This window comes from Galleria mellonella, unplaced genomic scaffold, assembly GCF_026898425.1.
Source record: "Galleria mellonella isolate WM207_F2 unplaced genomic scaffold, CSIRO_AGI_GalMel_v1 utg312, whole genome shotgun sequence".
In the NCBI taxonomy this organism is placed as follows: domain Eukaryota; kingdom Metazoa; phylum Arthropoda; class Insecta; order Lepidoptera; family Pyralidae; genus Galleria; species Galleria mellonella.
Window position 1 is genome coordinate 1,251,819 of NW_026442074.1, and position 21,148 is coordinate 1,272,966.

General features: G+C 33.8%; 1 protein-coding gene across 3 annotated transcripts in view; it reads right to left on the minus strand.

Annotated features, from left to right (window-relative positions):
- The window catches only part of LOC113516327 (homeobox protein cut), a 215,354-nt gene extending 200,865 nt beyond the window's left edge, over window positions 1-14,489 (minus strand). For all 3 annotated transcript variants that reach the window (XM_026900743.3, XM_026900739.3, XM_026900737.3), the window contains exon 1: window positions 13,993-14,489. The gene's annotated coding sequence lies outside the window, so the exon portion shown is untranslated. The remainder of the gene's footprint in view (window positions 1-13,992) is intronic.
- Between the last annotated feature and the right edge of the window lie 6,659 nt (window positions 14,490-21,148).

Genomic DNA, 21,148 nt, shown 5'->3' on the forward strand with positions numbered 1-21,148 from the left:
ACCAGTGAAGGGTGATAGATGAGAATGAAAACAGGCCAGTTAGCCTATCATGATGAATTCATCAGGAATTAACCATGATAGATTCCAGGGCGAACCGCGTGGAGGTCGACCTGGTTGGGTATATTGCTAGCAATTGGATTTTTAGTCTCCATTACTAACAATCCCTTTCCCCCCTGTGTAATGTTTATGGACTGCGGTAACCATTCACCATTGGGTGCGTTGTATGCTTGTTTGCTACATGTTTTCCAGGAAAAAAGACTATTAAATTCAATTCAAAATACATATTAGCATTCTCTTTCTGCATATAGTATTTATTATGCTTTTTTTTAATTGTCCCAAATATACGTCCAGTATGGTAACCCTTATCATCCCTATGTCGGGTCGACGGTACGTTATAACACCTTCGCGTGGGACAGTCTATTTCGGTTTTATGTCGATTCATATGAGTTATAAGTTTCGGATAGGTATTACCCGAAATCGAGATATTCATGTTTATTATTTAGTAAATTTTTGAAATTCAAAACTTTTTATTAATATTTAATATATACTAGTTTTTGTCCGCGACGTATGTGATCATGGGGAGTGCTCTGATTGATACCTGCTGCTGACTTTCACTAAAGTTTCATCCCAATCATCTGGACGAGTGGCGGTCTTCCACCATGCGTTTTTCAAGGCACTTTCTCCCACGCACAACCACTCTTTGGAATCAACATCCAGCAGCAGTATTTCCGAACCGATACGACAACGTAACCTTCAAGAAAAGAGTATATTCCTTTTTAAAAGGCCGGCAGCACACCTGCAATGCTGATGGTGTTGTGGGTGATCATGGGCGGCGGTAGTCACTTATCATCAGGTGAGCTGCATGCTCGTTTGCCCCCTGTGTTGTAAAAAAACATGTGTGGATTTCAGAATTAAGAGAAGCAATGAAATAGGTCACTTTTAGATTGAGTATCAGGATGCGACGTATACCAGATTTTATTATACACTTTATTACAGGGGAGGCTTATGTTCAGCAGTGGACGGTTAGAGGCTGATATGATGACGACGATGATAATGAAGTATCTGTCATGTACAGACATCGTCTAGTTACAATTTTATTATAACAATAATGTTACCAGAGGGAGACTTTGTACAAAAGTCGTTTGCTTGGACACCTCTGTCCCATTCGCGTTTCTACCGTGAAGCACTTGTGTTTGCATGGCTGTGTTTCGGTTTGAAGGGTGGGATATGGCAGTGAATTTACAGGGTACAGAGGAATATCCCCTGAGTCCTCAGAAACGGCAACGCGTGGTGGGTATTATTAGCGATACAGTATCTTCTGTTATGTCCATGGTACTGCTCATTTTTATAGGCGACGGTTACCACTTTCCATCAGGTGGGCCGTCAGCTTGTTTGCCATTCTAAGTTGTATAAAAAAAAATGTTAAAACACTTCAAATACACATATAACATTTAAAATGGATGCTCAATTTGCCAAACAATGATAACATCACGTTTATTATTAGATACTTATATTGCATCAGATAAAATCTGTCAGTCAACTCTAGCCAAGTGGATACTATTAGGAAAGTGTACCTATATCTACCTGTATCGAATATAGACTCTAGGGGAGGAAGGGATTGTTAGTAATGCGAACTAGCAGTCCCATTGCTAGCAATATACCCACTCAGGTCGACCTATACGTAGTCTCCCCTGGAAACCATCGTGCTAAATTCCAGGTGTATTCATCACGATGGGCTAACTAATTTGCATTTTTATTCACACATAAAATAAAAAGAAATACTTAAAATGTTATATAAATATATAAGATATAAAGCTATATAAAAAAAAGATGACCCATTACATGGCGGGACCACATATAGGAGGAAGCGAAAGAAGCTTGTTTCAATCGAATCATTTGACGTTCCATTGTTTCTTCTTACCTTTATGGGAGACACACGTAACAGATATGTATGTATGTATGTATATGTATGTATATGTATGTATGATGGCGATATTTAATTATTATTATATAATTGTGCCACTGAAAATCAGCGTCATGTTCGAAAGAACATGGTGTATAGTTGAGCGACCCCATTTTAGTGTTTATTCTCTACATTATATTTGTTTATTGTCAAATGTTTTTGTTATTATGTATTTTTTAATGTGAAATTAAGCATTGGATAAATATTTCTTTCTTATTTCTTTCTTTATTTTATTTATTTATTCATTAGTACATATATGTGTACATGGCGGACTTAATGCTAAAAGCATTCTCTCCCAGTCAACCATACGCAAGTGTCAAAATACTCGAATGCGGTACTAGTAATTATTGATATACATACATACTAAAATTACATATATAAACGAATAAATATATATAAATAACAAATATACTTACACATATATGACATATACTATATTATACACGAAATTGAGAATAATATAAAGTACTTACTGCTCGGATAAAGTAAAAAAAGTGAGCGTGAACGTTTTTTTTGAAAGACAGTTTAGTCGGTAGTCTCTTAATGGCATCAGGAAGAATGTCTTTCTAATTTGTAAAGTTTTTTTTTATAACTGTCAGTCTTATTAATGCAATAGATAAATGATATAAAATTTAGCTCGTTTTGATATTTATTACGCGCGTAGAGAACTGCCAATGTTCCCGATCGTTTGAGCTGATGCCAGCGACCAAATGTCATAGTGTTGTTATAAGAAGTTTATTATAGGAATCAGGGGTTTATTTATTATAAACAATATCATTGTAGTTCGAAGAGTTATTCTTGCTTATAATAACCTATCTATCTAACTGGAAGAGATCGCTCTTAGCAATAACGTCGCCCATTGTTTTCTCATTGTGATTATTTCTTGTAATTGTTTATATTTATAATAAATTTACTATTGTAATCTTTTGGAGGAAACAATAAAGAGTATCTATCTATTTATTACCGTCCCACTGCTGGGCTGTGAAGTCTTATTAATTATATATTTGAATATCAAAGTATGTTACGATGAATGGATGTTTGTTACTCTCTTACGCAAAAACTACTGAACGGATTTGAATGAAATTGAGTACACGGGTCGGTTATATTCTAATTTAGTACATAGGATTCTTTGTGTACTAATTCACGCGGGTGAAGTTGCGGGATACAGTTAGTTTTATATATTTATACTGTTATTACGTTATGTGGCTGATTGGTTTGGTATAGGTTATTTATAGAAAATTGTAATAGATTTTAATTGTAAAGTAGATTGATAGATACTCTTTATTGTTTCCTCCAAAAGATTACAATAGTAAATTTATTATAAATATAAACAATTACAAGAAATAATCACAATGAGAAAACAATGGGCGACCTTGTCGCTAAGAGCGATCTCTTCCAGGCAACCTTTGGATGGAGAGGAGTAATTATAAACAGTTTGATCGGAGGCACGATGAAATTCTATTATATCTTAATATACATATATGTTACATGTAATAATGTAAAATATACATATATATCCCTACTCATTATATACACTTATATACTATTAAAAATAAAAAAAAGTAAAAATGTTCCATGAAAGATATTGTAGTTAATTCCAGATAAATTTATCACAACTGTCACTGTTCGGGAAAGGTTGACTGGTAGAGATTGCTGCTAGCATGAAGTCTGCCTTTTGTACCATATTTTCATTTGGTCGACAAAGTTATTTAAATAAAAAAAAAATGTGTCAACTGCCCAGACTTCATCTTCACCTATCATCCCTCACTGGTATTCGTCATCATCGGCGTTTATTAACTAATAGAGCAGATGCGGTTACCATTCCATTTTCATCTATTTCAAAGTTCCTTGAATTGCTAAACCTACTATAAAATCTCTCTATGAAAAGTAGTGGTGACACAGTATTTTTTTATGCAACTTCGAGTGGCAATCTAACAGCCCACCTCATGGATAGTGGTAACCGTCACCTATAGTCATGAGCAACACCATGCACATAACGTATATTTTTGGAGGGGGGGGGGGGGAGAAAGGGATTGTTAGCAATGGAGTTTGACAGCCCCATTGCTAGCAAAATGCCCTATTAGGTCGACCTCCACGTGGTTCCCGCTGGAAACCATCGTGAACAATTCTTGTTGAATTCGTCACGATGGGCCAACTGACCTGCTTCATCCTCACCTATCATTTTTCACTGGTGCTTCGCCAGTGTATACCGATAGCGCGTGTGGGGTTTACCATTCCATTATCACCCATAAAAAAAAGTATATTCTTACGCTGTGACATTCATAATACGTAAATAAGCTATATAAATATTTAAACATACCATTATTCCTCTCGCGACATAACCGAACCCATCGATTCCCAGTACTCATAAAATAACCCGTTGATTAAAAAAAAAACTATTGTAAAAAAACAATAATCATTGATCGCAGGCGGGGTACACATGTGCAACCAGACAGTGACGGGGCTATACGCGTGAAAGAGATAGCGTCGATGTTTTTTTTTCCCCAGTCATCGGAGGCACCGATTTTGCCACATGTTTCGATGTGAGTTAGTTGTAAAATGGATGATGTTTGAATTTTTTAATCAATCGACTCGGACTTTAATCAATCGAATCGACTTCAGAAAGAGGGCCTCAATTCGGATGTATTTTTGTGATGTGATATTATGTGGCGTGAATTTACAGGGTACAGAGGAATAACACCTGAGTCCTCAGGAATGGCAACGCATGGGGATTATCATGGGCGAAACAGTATACTCTGTTATGTACATGGTACTGCTCATGTCTATAGGCGACGGTTACCATTTTCTATCAGGTGAACCGTCAGCTTGTTTGCCATTCTAAGTTGTAAAAAAAAATGTTATTTTATCCGAAAGGTTTTTGGTCCCGTGGAAATTTTATTGAAATCGGTTCAGTAATTTAGTTTTTAAATCATAGTACCATGGACATAACAGAGTATACTGTTTCGCCCATGATACCCCCCATGCGTTGCCATTCCAGAGAACTCAGGTATTATTCCTCTGTGCCCTGTAAATTCACGCCATATACCACCGTTCAAACCGAAACACAGCCATGCAAACACAACTGCTTCACGGTAGAAACACGAATGGGACAGAGACAATATAAATAATTCAACTGTATGGAAAAATACATAGTGATCTTATTGAAATAAAAATATTACACAATCGAATAATATATAAGTTATTATAATCTATAGAATACGTAATTAGATACTTCATCTATAATCAGCGATACGCAATATCAATGTCAATAATCAAGGTCTCCGTGAAATTTGTAACATAAACAAAAAAAAAAATCGCATCGTGTTTCTTTATTATCGAATTGCTGGGAACTATATGCATATTTTCTCACGGGTTTGCGCATGGGAATATAGTCTTTATAGTATGCTGTTACGATACAGTATTAATTGTAGCTCTTAAAGCTACTTTGGATAGTTCGTTTCATAAGAGACAAGCGGATTTATTTTTGAAATAAAATCGCTCAATGAAAATCAAATGATTGAGGAATTTATAAAATGAAATAATTTGAAGAATTATACTAGAAAGTGACAATATTGTTAACTATATATGTATATCGACCTATTACATTTATTAAATAAATACCATACTTAAACACATTTTATACAGGGGGAAGGGATTGTTAGTAATGCGGGATACCAGTCCAATTGCTAGTGATATACCCTGTCAGGTCCATTTCCACGAAGTATCCCTGGAAACCATCGTGCTGAATTCCGATGGACTAACCTCACCTGCTTTTTTATTCTCACCTAACATCCCTCACTGGTGTCCCGCCAGCGTACACCGTTAGCACAGGCGGAGTTATCATTTCATTATCATCCATTAAAAAACGCATTTTATAGATTATATACATATAATATATTATATGCTTATACATCAGGACATGGAGATATAATTTAATTGATGATTTTATCAATTAAATAATATTATATATATTGTGGATCATATAACCATTTGTATTTCTGTTTTTACTATAATATACAGTAAAAAACAGCCGATATCTACTTATATAGATGATATATTAAAATAAAACGTACGCCATATTTTAACCTTCAATAATACAATTGCAAAAACCGCACCCAATTTAGTGTAACACTTTTTGCGTGACGATGAAAGCGAATTAGTGCTCCAATTTTTCAAACCGCCGAAAAAACTTCATAAGCGTCAGCGATTATAACCCGCTCCTCTTATAACTTAACCCACACACCGGGTGTAGGGTATCAATAGAGCAGCTATTGTAAACATTGCCATCGTCCGTGGTGTATCAATTAATGGTGTTACGTTACAATAACCGTCGAGATATGAATGGTGGTCACGTGGTCCCGTAGAGATAGCTCGCACGAGTAACGAATACGGGGCACCTTTACCTTATACATACATACATACATACATACATACATACGTATCTGTCACGCCTGTCTCCCATTAGGGTAGGCAGAAACAATGGAACGCCAAAAGCTTCGATTCAAACAAACCTCTTTCGCTTCTTTCACATTCATCAATCTTTTCATACACGCTCGCCGGTTACGGGTACTTTTAATTTGGCCCTTCTTCAGCACGTCGCCTATTTGGTCGACATACGTCCGTCTAGGGCGGCCCCTACCGACATCTCCGTTCATTCTTGATCCATAAATCTCTTTCGTAATTCTTCTTTCATCCATCCTCTCCAAATGACCAAACCAACCTTTATCTTATATATATATATATATATATATATATATATATGTATATATATATATGTATATATATATATTTTAGCTATGCGGTCCCGGCATAGAATAGGCCACCCTTTCCTTTCCCGTGGGTGTCGTAGGAGGTGATTAAAGGAGCTTCAGTGTCGAGGGATGGGCAGCAGCGTCCCTTTTTAAACATTTTGAAGTGCATTAATTGACATGAAATTGTATTTGACATATTGGTTTTTTTTTTTATAAGAATTGTTAATTTAATATTTAAGTAATTTTTTCGCATTTTTTTTATACCACCGAGGTGGCAAACAAGCATACGGCCCACCTGATGGTAAGCGGTCACCGTAGCCTATGAATGCAATGCCCAATTGTGGCGAAATATGTGGACTTAATATTATTTTAACACCTGTACATTTATCATATTTCTTGCAAATTAATATTCATTCATTAATTCATCTGTAAAATGTACCTAAATGCGGTTGCCAACTCGCCTGCCAAGCGTGGCAACTACTGGCAAAACACCACTTAAGGATGAGGCCTATCTTCAGCAGTGGATAGTTAACGGCTGATATGATGATGATGAATGATGATGATGGTGTTATTAAGATCATCTATCATCGAGTGTCTCTAAGTACTTCTAGTCGTGCCCAGAATGTTTTTTTTAAAGGTGAAAAAGAAATAGTGACCCCGCCTGCGCTATTGGTATACACCGGCGGGGCACCAATGGAAGATCATAGGTGAGGATGAAGCTAGCTAACCTGCCCTTTCATTCTCACCTATCATCCCTCACTGGTGACCCGCCAGCGTATACCGATAGCGCAGGCGGGATTACCATACCTTTATCATCCATTAAAAATAACTTCTATTCATAAAAACTAACTATTTTAACTTTTACAGTGTTTTGTTACTTTTTTCAAATTGGATATCATCACTACATAATATAAAACAAAGTCGCTGTCGCTGTCTGTCCGTCCCTATGTATGCTTAAATCTTTAAAACTACACAATAGATTGAAGCGGTTTTTCTTAACAGATAGACTGATTCAAGAGGAAGGTTTATATGTATAATACATGCATAATATTGTAGAGAAACACTGATAGTTTTAGAGGCGTCTAACGTGATATGATGTGCATCCGTGCGAAGCCGGGGCGGGTTGCTAGTTTAGTGTAAAAGTGAGAGACAAAACAGTACAATAGCTAAAATAGGTTTATGTCAGGTTCGACATAAGAATTACATATTTAATTATGGAATCAAAATTAAATTCAAAACAGACACTGCAACATCCGGTGCAATTTGATAGATAGATAGATAGATAGATATATCGTTTATTTGTTTGTTACTAATCACACACAACATGTACATAAGAATACATAATACATAAAACAACATAAGATTTATAAAATTGTCTTATTATGTGTGATCTGCAGCAATACAAAAAGGTGGAAGCTCAGCGTGGAACATTGTTCAAGGAACAAAACACTGATTTTCAGCTTTAACCCATTTGAGGGTACGTGAAAATAATAATTAAAAAAATATATAATAAAAAAGAGGAATATTATTGGTGATTGTGTGTGCGGTGTGTGTATAATAAAAATAATGTAAATAGTTCAGAGTATAATTTGATATAATTTTAACTGAGTGGTAAGGATGCCGCGAAAAAAAAAAAAGAAAATATTAATAAGAGAAACATGGAAAAAAAATATATTAAAAATCATTACATGAGATTGCAACCGATAGCCAAGGAATTTCTGTGAAATGCCTAAAATTTGTTTTTTTTTTTAATAAGTATTCTTTGCAATTATTATTGTGAATAAAACCGCAATGGGCTAGACGTTGAGATGACGCGGTTCCCACTGGCGGGCAATGCATTCGATGCCTATGGTATTGAACCGGCGTCCGGTGTCCGCTGTCCGGTGTCCGAACGTATAAACAAATGTGAGATGAAGTATGATTATTGTTTATAAAGTGTCGCGTTTAATCGACTAAGATTTTTTTTTATAGCACTGATGTGGTAAACTAGCATACGGCCCACCTGATGGTAAGTGGTTACCGTAGTCTACGAACACCTGCAATACCAGAGGTATTATTTGCGCATTGCCGACCCTGAAGAAACCTCTTTACCCCCCTTTTGAAGAACCCCATGCTGTAGTCTCTTGGCAAAACCTCGGCGGGAAGCTCATTCCATAACCTTTTGGACCGTTTTTTCTCTCATTTAAGAGTTTCCTCTTGGCGGTGCAACTAATTCATACATCCTCTTCCAGCCAGCTCTATCCCAGGCCGTATCCTTGACCTCCCCATACGACATGACACCTAGTGTTTCCTTTAAGTTATTAAAGTTATTTAAATAGATTTATTTTTAATAATATTTCTTTACCGTTCCACAAACACTTTTAATACAGAATTTTTTTGTATTAGATCCGTTTTATGAATCTATTCATATTTTTAAAAGTAAATTAACTCAAAAACTTGTATGTTGAAATTATATACATTTACAAATTTATATAATTTCAACATACATAATTATATATCGGCGCTTCTTCTTTCTTTTTCTTCATCTTTGATATATATATATATATATATATATATATATATATATATATATATATATATATATATATATATATATATATATATATATATATATATATATATATATATATATATATATATATATATGTATCTCTGTTTTAAAAATACTGTTATTGCCACTGTTAGGTCTATCGTTCTAAAACTGTAATGTATATTGTTGTTAATTATTTTGTAAATGACTGTCTGTCATAAATAAATAAAATAAAATAAAAATAAATAAATATAAGTCTAACAAGGTACCTATAAGTAAACAATTGCCGTGTGGACCCAGCATAGAATGGACCACTCCTTCCTTTCCCGCGAATGTCGTAAGAGGCGACTAATGGATCTTATTGGTCGAGGGATGGGCAGCAGCCTCTTAAAACATCAGCAAAAGCTTAAATGCAGTTGCCAACCGATCTGCCAAGCGTGGCAACTATTGGCAAAACCCCACTTTTATAGGGGGGTCAGCAGTGGACAGTCAATTCATATGAAGATGAAATATGAATGAAGTTATCAATACGCAATATAAAGAAATAATTGCAATTGTTAAATATCCGAGTATAGTACCAGAGGGAGACTTTGTACAAAAGTCGATTGCTTGGGTACCTCTGTCCCATTCGTGTTTCTACCGTGAAGCAATTGTGTTTGCATGGCTGTGTTTCGGTTTGAACGGTGGGATATGGCGTGAATTTACAGGGTACAGAGGAAAACAGCTCAGGAATGGCAACGCATGGAGGGTATCATGTGCGAAACAGTATACTCTGTTATGTCCATGGTACTGCTCATGTCTATAGGCGACGGTTACCACTTTCCATCAGGTGGGCCCTCAGCTTGTTTGCCATTCTAAGTAGTAGAAAAAATATATATAAAAAGATAGATAGATAGATACTCTTTATTGTTTCCTACATAAGATTACAATAGTAAACTTATTATAGATACAAACAACTAGCATCCATGAATAGAATAAGCTATAGGTATGTCTGTAATTTATACTATAAAGGTAGACATAAGTTATTTTTTTTATATAATTTACTTAATATATGTTTTATCTATTTCTCATTTTTTATTTATTATTATACTAGCGACCCGCCCCGGCGTCGCACGGGTGCTCATTACATCACATCACATTAGAAACCTTTAAAATTATCAGTGTTTCTCTACAATATTATGCATGTATTATACATATAAACCTTCCTCTTGAATCACTCTATCTGTTAAGAAAAACTTCAAAATCCAATATAACTTTTTTTTTATGGGTGAAAAAGGGTTTTTAAAGGTGGTTAAATGTATTTTAAATGTAAAGTATATTTTTAAATAGATACGTATAAATAAAGACCTATTTAAAATTTATTAAATAAGTTTTTCTAAGTCTCAAAAAGACATTATTTCGAATTGCTTCACAACGTTATGTTTAAATGACTTAAAATTATTAAATAGTAGAAATTAATTTTTTAAAGGCATAGTATAAAGAACAGAACGGAACAGAAATAAGCTTCAGTCAAACGGACGATTACAAGCTCTTTTAAATTAACACTTTTTATAACTGTCTATTTGTGAGTCAAATTTCATCCAAATCGATACAGTAAAATTGGAATAATTTAATGACATACGTAGAATATGTAGAGCTGTGACGATCAATATACAAACACCAACGTTATTAAAATCCATTCAGTCGTTTTATGATATGAGGAAATAGAGAAATATGTACACATATATACACAAATGGACCTTAAAAATAGTCTGCAATCCTCTATTGGGTGTAAAATTGAAAATGAGGTATAAAATTGTAGATAGCTCTTTTTTCAATGGATGATATCTATCTTTACACCAATTATCATAAAAATTTTTTGTACCTCTTTGTAACTTTCATATAGGCAATATTAGTTTTTACCCGTTGATTCGACCGGGTTATGTTCATTGACCGGGAAAACAGGCTATCCTTCTCTATCTTGTGTAGTTATATTAAATTTTACAGTAATCGGTTAAGCCGTTAAGGTGTTATAAGATAACAAACGAACAGACTCACTTTCACATTTATATTATTAGTAAAGTCTGTTCTAAGACTAATTATTATAATATGTCAAAAGATAGATATATATATATATATATATATATATATATATATATATATATATATATATATATATATATATATATATATATATATATATATATATATATATATATATACATATTTGCATGACGTACAGCAAACAAATAACAACAGATATTGGTACATACGTTAAGAAATAAAACATATACAAAAAAAGAGGAAAGTAATAATTTTAATGTAAATCTATTAAAAAAAGAATCACCAAAATCGGTTCAGACATGACCAAAATGTGGCACATACACCTACATATAAAAATACCGGTCAATTGTGGACCTCTCTATTTGAAAGTCGCTTAAAAAGAAAGAAATGATAATTAATTCATGGAATAAAAAAGAAAAAAGTCGATTATAAATGCAAATAGTGTTTGTTTTAAACTGTTCATACAGAGGTACCTATCTAAATTTGATTATAAGCTACTTAACACACAGTGTGTCATGCACTTAATCCTAAATGGTTATTTATTTGTGGTCACAATACACTTACAAAGTTGCATCGTATAACGGAATTCTGTAAAATCGAGTAGCATGTGTCACGATTAACGATTAATCGTTGTCACCCGCCAATTTTTTGCACCACAACACTAGGCGTTTCTTTTTTTTTTTAAATAAATTTCGTTAGTAACGAACTTGACATGTCCAGAGGTAAATGCACTTATAACTGACATCGTAATAATGTCAAAGTTTTAATTAAAGAATTTTTCGTGTCTTTACTTTTTTTTTTGTATTTTTAATAACAATTCAATAGTCATAAACAAAAGTACAATTATGTAGCCAGAGTGTGATGTTTTTGTAGTCAGTAAATTAAGTACAACGTGTCTAGTAATAAAAAAAGTTTGTTTACGCAGATGTTTAAATGAGCTATGCCCAAGCTAATAATAGGCGTCTGCTTACCTAATAACTACAAATATGCGAGTAATCCTAATTGCACAGGAATCGAATCTGTGACATTATTCTTTTTTTAGAACAATATTGAAAGTCTAGAAATTTTAAAGACTATCCATTATTAGTCAACTAAGTCTATTTGTGAGGAAGTTAGCGCTAATTAGTAAAATGTTTAGTTAGAAACTAATTAAAGGTCAAGAACCTCTTGTAACGCCATCTGTACGAAATTTGAGAAACTTCTAATTTCGCGAGGGTGGGAGCTTAACGGAACTGACACTTAATGTCCAATAATAAGGTAAGAAAAACATGGTGACATGATGTTCCCATCTATTTTACTTTTTAAATCCGATTTATAAAATATATTCAAAAAATATTTCTATATTATAGGTATTTATTTTATTTTAATTTAATAAATATTCCGAGCTGTCTATTTTATTTTTAGATATTTTACATTAAACGGATTTTCCAACTAAATTCTCAGTACACAAACTTATTTAACTTAAAAAATATACTTTTTAAAGACGTTCGATTTTAAATTTAGAATTTTTAATTTCATTTTGTATTTTTAAAGTTTGATAAGGAATTTTATTGGTTTATTTATTCCGATTGAAAATAACATTTCTAATTATCTAGGTATATTAAAATATTTCTATATAGGTAATAAAATATTTTTGCCTTATTTATAGTGACATACTAAAAATTAAAATTTATAAATTATTACTTTTTAAATATTGCCAGTTATTGTAAAATGATTCCATTAATTCTTCAATACATCTACCTACCAATATAACACTAGAAAAATAGTTTTTTCGTTAATTACGAAACTATCTAACTTCAGGTATCTACTTGTAAATTAAAAAGGACATTTTTATTAGGCATTAAATTAATTACTAGGCAATACTAATAAACTGCAAACCTTCCTATATCGCGGTTCTATCTACCTCTAACTCACACTACTGAATTATTAGATATAATTAAAAATTACCATTATAAAAATACCTACACACATTAATAAAGATGGCGAAAAAATTAATAATTTAAATATTTATGTTGGCAATAAGGTAAATACACCGTTAATTGACAGAGATTTATTATAAAGAATAAAGATGCAAAGATTGGTGCAAAGAACGTCGGCGAGTGACTCCGCCGCGCGTCAGTGCTTAATTTATCCAAATAATAGTAAGAAGATGTCTTACCATTATTGTCATTGAAAATTAAATTTATTGTGATTAATTAATTTGTTTTATGAAATGTCTTTTTGTTTTTGCTGAAAAAAAACCACCATTATATAAACGGTAATATTTTAATATCAAGTACGCAATGTTCCATCATTTTTATTTGTAATATATTTCAAAGAAAATTATTGTATTTATTTAATTTAATATAAAAGATATTAATAAAATATGGACTATAAATTAATGTTTTTTGTTGTTTTCGAATGTTTATTTAATTTCTTTTTAAAACATTTGTGATTGTTGAGGATTTGCTGTGAAACTTCCCAAGTTCTAAAAATCTTATAAGACTCCGATTTTCCAATAGTGTGTATTAAAATATTTTTTTGTTTTTCTTGTAAGACATATAGGTAGGTAGTTACTAATAGGAATTTTTAATTACGTTTTGATTAGGGGGAAATTTGTTTTTATCAGTGCCACTGAATGATGACCGAAATCACATAGTACATGTCTTCCTAAATGTTTCCTGCACAAAACGACGAAAAACACTTAAGTGGAAAGAATCACTTACGTTTATTTTCAGACTGCGGTTGTACAAGTACACTAATAATTTTCAGTATATGTCCACATAACACTTTCAAGTCAAAATATATATCACAAAAAACTCATAAAGTCGTCAAAATTGTCGTTCGATGCACACTCACAATGTCTCAAAGTAACATAAATGTTACAAAATTATAAAAGAGAAACACAGTCAGCTACGCCCAAAAATAATCTTATGAGTCCGTGTGAAAACAAAACAAAAACATGACACAAAGTACACAAAACTGAATGAAGTTCACAGATTGTAAAGTGATTAAAAAAAAAATTATAATAAATAATATTGTCGCACAATTATCGACAGTTCACTATTCACAATCGATTATCGGAGGAACGGTTTCGATCCGATTAGTTATTATTACGTAAGGTTATCCTTGGTACGGGAGCGGAGCGCGGCGTAGTCGCGAGCGCGTTCCGTTGCCGCGACACACGACTGCAGTGCGATCCTTCGGACGAAGCCCCACCAACACTACGCGCATCTGAGGCTCACTCCTTGGCGCGGCCCCGCCCAGTGGGACGCCACTCGGTAGCTAAGATGACCGTCTCCCTCCTCGTCACTCTTGCACGAAACTACGCTGGCCGTCTCGCTCCCCCACGGCGACAGTGGGGCGCGCCAATAGGATCGGTTCGGCGGATCGAGTCGAGACGATGAATCGAGATGTGTACTTAGGTATCACTGCACAAGTCCTTTTGTTGTAGTCGATAATAGGATGCGCTTTTTTTGCGGCGCGATCGACTGCCCGTTTCTTGGACTGGCTTGGACCGTGCACTGCTCTGGCATGTAACTTGTTTATATTTACAAAACACTCGGGCTTGCTCGTAGCTAACACGCCTAGCAGGCTTATATTTCGCACCTGTTTAAAATAGCTGTCCCTTAGAATAATTACTATTAAAAAACTAAGTACGTACTAAGTCAAATACTTGATTAATTAAACATATATGAATGCTTATCAATTTATTTTGTCAATTAACTTAAAATCCGTAAAGGCATGCAGATACATTAATTTTTTTATTTAAAAAGAAAATACACACAAAATTAGAGATTGTTAAAAATGCAACGAGCGTCACCTTCGAATTGTAATCACAAGTGCACAAACGCAAAGGGCAAGAGGTGTAAGGTAATCGTCTCAGTCGACAGGGGTGGCTGAACTCCGTAGGGCGCAGATGTAGGTCAGTTTTTGTTTCGCGCCACAGCCGAAATTCGGTTACTAGGTTCGCTTGTATCTGTATAGTGTCAATTATCGGTGCTTTTACCTCGTAGGTATTTATTATTATTAATTGAAATAAGAGGTTATATTAAATAGTAGGTATTAAACATGTATTAGTATTAGGTATATATATTCAACATTTTACGAATTGAAATAAAATAAACATATTTTAATAATGATAGAAAGAAAACATTTATTATATGTATTGTGTATGGTGGTTATAAATTTCATTGGTTTTTTTTTTTTAATAAAATATATTTTATTGATTTAACTGTACAAAATAGTAATTAAATATCTCCATAAATATATATTATTCCACATAATATTTATCAAAAAAAAAAAATCTTTAATCACTTACATATACTGATTGATATGTATATATTTTTGATATTTTTTTATTTAAAGGCTTTTATCCTATAAAGATATGTCAGCCTAATCATAATACCTTTTCTACAATAGAGAGGGAACTATTGATACAAAAATACAGTAATAAAAGATTTTGCCATTTCGAAATATATGTATATATTTTTAATTTATGTAAACTGCCAACTAAATGTAAAATTATTATTCTTAAGTCATTTCGTTTCGTACGGCCGTTGTGTTTCACCCCGTCATGAATTACATTCAACTCCGCTCGTCACGAGATGGCGTTGCGCGTCGCTTTTCCTATTTTCACGGCATTTCCACGTGGAAAACTGTAACATATTGAATTAAATATAGCAATTTAATAAAGAATCATGTGAATTATGTGGATAAATTTTGAAATTTTAATATAGTGTAGGTAATATTTTAGGTATGTACATTTGTAGTTTTAGTTAGCAGGTAAAAATATAGATACAGTTCATTTATTCGTAAGTTACAAAATAACACGTCCATTTTCAGTTAATTATGTCATTCCCATTATGTGTATAATTTTAAGAAAACAGTAAATTCTCTATATAATATCTAAAAATAATAAAAATATTTAATAGTAATATTAATCGATGTTTGAATCGAAGCATTTGGCGTTCCATTGTTTCTGCCTACCCTAATGGGAGACAGGCGTGACAGATATGTATGTATGTAATATTAATTTATAACGATTATAATTACGTCACTTCAAATTGTATTTATGTATATTTAATAAATGTCAGAATTAGAGGTTATTTATATTTTTATTAAATTAAATTTTAGTTATCTAATTTTATTTAACTTAATAAAAATTAAATAAAATAGCTGTTTGTTTACTTATATTCAACTAGTGAATTTACAGGGTACAGAGGAATAACATCTGAGTCCTCAGGAATGGAAACGCATGGGGGGTATCATGGGCGAAACAGTATACTCTGTTATGTATACTTTACATCAGGTGTGCAGGATTGTTTGCCATTCTAAGTTGCAAATAAAAAGTTTTGTTCCATGAATAAAAAAATAAATGAAATAAAGGAATAATAATAATAATATTCTCGACCTGGCTCACGAGGTGACCGAAATGTGGGAGGTGACGTCCACCGAAATCATCCCATCGTTTTGTCGGTGAACGGTCTTATCCCAACCAGTCTGGAACATCAGACGGTTGGGATTCCGAGGCGGCTCACTCCCGGGAAAGATGCAGAAAGCGGTGCTCTTAGATACTGCTCGCATTGTACGCCGGTTTCTCTCCCTGGGGCCCTGAACCCCGGCCGACTGTGCTTCTGCCGGGGGTTAGTTTGCCATCTCCTCTCCTTAAGAGGGGAGATGTGAATTCTCTAGAAATAAAAAGAAAAACTTTTATTTTCAGGTATATACAGTTATTATGATTAAAATTTCCTTTTAATTAATTAATTACAATTTTTACATTATTAATTATACAAACTATTATTATTATTTTTAAAATTCACATTAATTACAAAATACTAATTTAAATTATTTCATTATAAAATCTTTTGTCGTCAGGTATGCAGCGAGGAATACAGTCTTTACAATATGATTACTTATTGACAATAATGTTTCATGAAATTTTGCCTTACATTTATATAAAATAGCAAAAAGTCATTACATATATACATACTAGCTGACCCCGTAAACGTATGCTGCTGAATATAGATCTCCCCTTAAGGAGTTTTGCCAGTAGTTGCCATGCTTGGCAGGCGGATTGGCAACCGCAGTTAGGCTTTGGTGATGTTTAAGAGGGACGCTGCTTTCCATCCTTCGATCATTATATTCCCTTTACAATTCCTATGGGAAAGTAAGGGATGGTTCTATGCGGGGATCACATGGTGAACTGACAACAACAAGGCAATTATTGGTTGTTAATTGAAGGAGTTAATTATTATTATTATTTTTACCAGAGGGAGACTTTGTACAAAAGTCGATTGCTTGGGTACCTCTGTCCCATTCGTGTTTCTACCGTGAAGCAGTTGTGTTTGCATGGCTGTGTTTTGGTTTGAAGGGTGGGATATGACGTGAATTTACTGGGTACAGAGATATAACGTCTGAGTCCTCAGGAATGGCAACGCATGGGAGGCATCATGGGCGAAACAGTATACTCTGTTGTGTCCATGATACTGCTCATGTCTATAGGCGACGGTTACCACTTCCCATCAGGTGGGCCGTCAGCTTGTTTGCCATTCTAAGTTGTATAAAAAAAAATATTAATGAGGTTTAGTTAGATAGAAAAAACTTGTATTGAGCCCGCCCTTTTTAAGCTGTCAGTGATAGGAATTTTAAGACGTTCTTAGCAGCGATATTTTTTATCTCCTCAGGATATAAATTGTATTTTCCAATAGAGATGCATCGTCTATTTATGAGTGGGCTGCAGCTACAAATTGGGCTGCAGGGTTTCTGCTTCATCGTGACAAAACCTGCAAATGGTCTTTGGGTATAAGCCTAGTTGGGCCATGTGGTTATTTAGTTTGCAGTATTTAGCAAGAGCCTTTGTTAATACACAAATATTATGTTAATACAATTTAATTTCTTAATAAAATTGTATAAAAACAGTATAAGCTGTAGGGCGAGGGATGGGCAGCAGCATCCCTCTTAAAACATCTCTAAAACTCTGACTGCTTTTTCAAAGCAAAGCAAAGCCCCCTAAGGGGGAGGGCTTATGTTCAGCAGTGGACAATTAAAGGCTGATATGATGATGATGATGATGAATTTATTAATTATCGGATATAACAGGTGATCACCATATCAGCCGTTAACTGTCCACTGCTAAACATAGATAACCCCATAAGGTTTTTTTTCCAGAATCTACTGAGTTCCTGTTATTTTTGCAGCCGAAGCGCGTCGCTACTGGGATACAACGTTACCATAAGGGGAGTTTGCCAGTAGCTGCCACGCATGGCAACTGCAGTGAGGCTTTGGTGTTGTTTTAAAAGGGACGAGCAGAGGGAGAGAATCAGGTAATATACATACAAACTAACAAACTATTACATCTTTATATTTAAAAATAATAGGATCTTCATCGCGCCTCCAATCAAACTGTTTATAATTACTCCTCTCCATCCAAAGGTTGCCTGGAAGAGATCGCTCTTAGCGATAAGGTCGCTCATTGTTTTATCATTGTGATCATTTCTTGTAATTGTTTGTATCTATAATAAGTATACTACTGTAATCTTTTGGAGGAAACAATAAAGAGTACCTATCCATTTATTTTTTGAAGTAGCTTCAAAACCTTCGCAACTTGTCAATAATAAAGACCAACTCACAATTTTCAGCCGCCGAAACCAATTTTAAATTTAAAATTGCACAAATAAAAGCTATCCCGTGTAATAGTGACAAAATAATTGCGCGGGAGTCGATCGTGCGAATGTAATTAGAAGGCGCGCGCGCAACCAGCCGCCGTGGACTCGTCGCTACCAAGTTACAAGAGAAACATGTTTCTTAGATACATATATATATATATATATATATATATATATATATATATATATATATATATATATATATATATATATATATATATATATATATATATATATATATATATATATATATATATATATATATATAGGGTACAGTAATTATTATATGATAAGTATCCTTTAAATGAAGTATTCTATCATCGGAATTGAATATTTTCACTTAAGAAACCTGCGTTGAAAAATGACAAAAAAGTTTACAGCGCCCTCTACTAACACGGTGTGTTTAGCTATATTAGTAGTATGAGAGACTCGAAATTTTTTTTTTATTCTATATAGAATGGCAAACAATCGTCGCCTATAGACATAGCAGTATCATGGACATAACAGAGTTATACTGTTTCACCCATGATTTCCCCAATGCGTTGTCATTCCTGAGGACTCAGACGTTATTTCTCTGTACCCTGTAAATTTACTGCCATATCCCACCCTTCAAACCGAAACACAGCCATGCGAACACAACTGCTTCACGGTAGAAACACGAATGGGACAAAGGTGCCCAAGGAAGTGACTTTTATACAAAGTCTTCCTTTGGTCTTGCACGAAAAACAAATAAGTTGGTGCAATAAAATATTAAATATATAAATAATATATTAGTTTTACGTATCGCTAATGACTCTGATATAAATCCGTATGTCTAACTCCGCCAAATCTTATGTTTCGAGCCTAACCTCATAATTGTAGCGGACTGAATGTTGGCAAATGTTAATATTTGAATAGCAATTGTTGCAAGCGTTGAGTAAGCGAGATTAATGTGTTTTTCTCCTTTTCGTAACTTCTTGAATTATGAGTTTTTTTTTTTAATAGTTCCTACCATACAATCGTATCAACTGCATGGTCCTCAAGCTACGGTAACCACTTACCTTCAGGTGGGTCGTATGCTTGGTTGCCACCTCAGTGGTATAAAAAAAACAGCAAAAAACAACCTTCTTTTTTGAATACCACTGAGGTGGCAATCAAGTATACGGTTTAATTGATGGCAAGCGACTATTTATTATATCTCATGTCTATAGGCGACGGTTACTACTTTCCATCAGGCGAGCTGTCAGCTTGTTTGCCATTCTAAGTTGTGTAAAAAAAAATATATAGTAGTCCAATAACGAATATGTTAAGTCTGTTATCCAAAAAAATATTTGTATATGGGCGATATCGAAAACGGAGATCTTTTCTCCGCCATCAATATTCAAAGAAATCCAAAAAAATATTTAAATATCGGATTGGTATTCATATTACCTATGCCTATTGAGAAAGCATAACGCCTTAGGTTTTAAGACCGATATATCGTGGGCGTCACAGTGTATTCCGTAACATCCACAACATGTTTGTAGACGACGGTCACCACTTCCTATCAAATGGGCTATCGTTTGGCCATTTCAAGTTGTATAAATAAATGGACAAAGTAATTTAGACTTTATCACATAAAAGTGTAGTGTAGAGTAAAAAATCTAATATCAACGTTTATTTAACAAAAAATCATAACAATACGTAAAGCAAACATCCCTCAAATGGAGATAAACGCTTCCTTAACATTGTCTGTAAGTAAAAATAAAAAAAAAAAAAAAAAATAAACAATAAGCGAAATGCAAACATTAAGAAACACGGGCCGTCTTCGTTTCGATATTAAAAACATCTGTTCAATCCGATCCCTTCAATACTTCGTGTCTCCCGCCCGCGGTAGCCAAAGGGTTGAGCAATGTTAGTATGGATACGACATAACGATATATATATATCACTGAAGATGCAAAAGGCGGTGCTCTTAGATACTGGCCGCATCGTACACCGGTTTCTCTCCCTGGGGTCCTGAACCCCGGCCGACTGTGCTGCTGCCGGGGGTTAGTTGCCGTCTCCTCTCTTTAAGAGAGGACATGTGAATTTTCTAGAAATAAAAAAAGAATTTTTATTTTCAGGTATATAGAGTTATTATGATTAAAATTTCCTTTTAATTAATTAGTTATAATTTTTACATTATTAATTATACAAACTATTATTATTATTTTTAAAATTCACATTAATTACAAAATACTAATTTAAACCATTA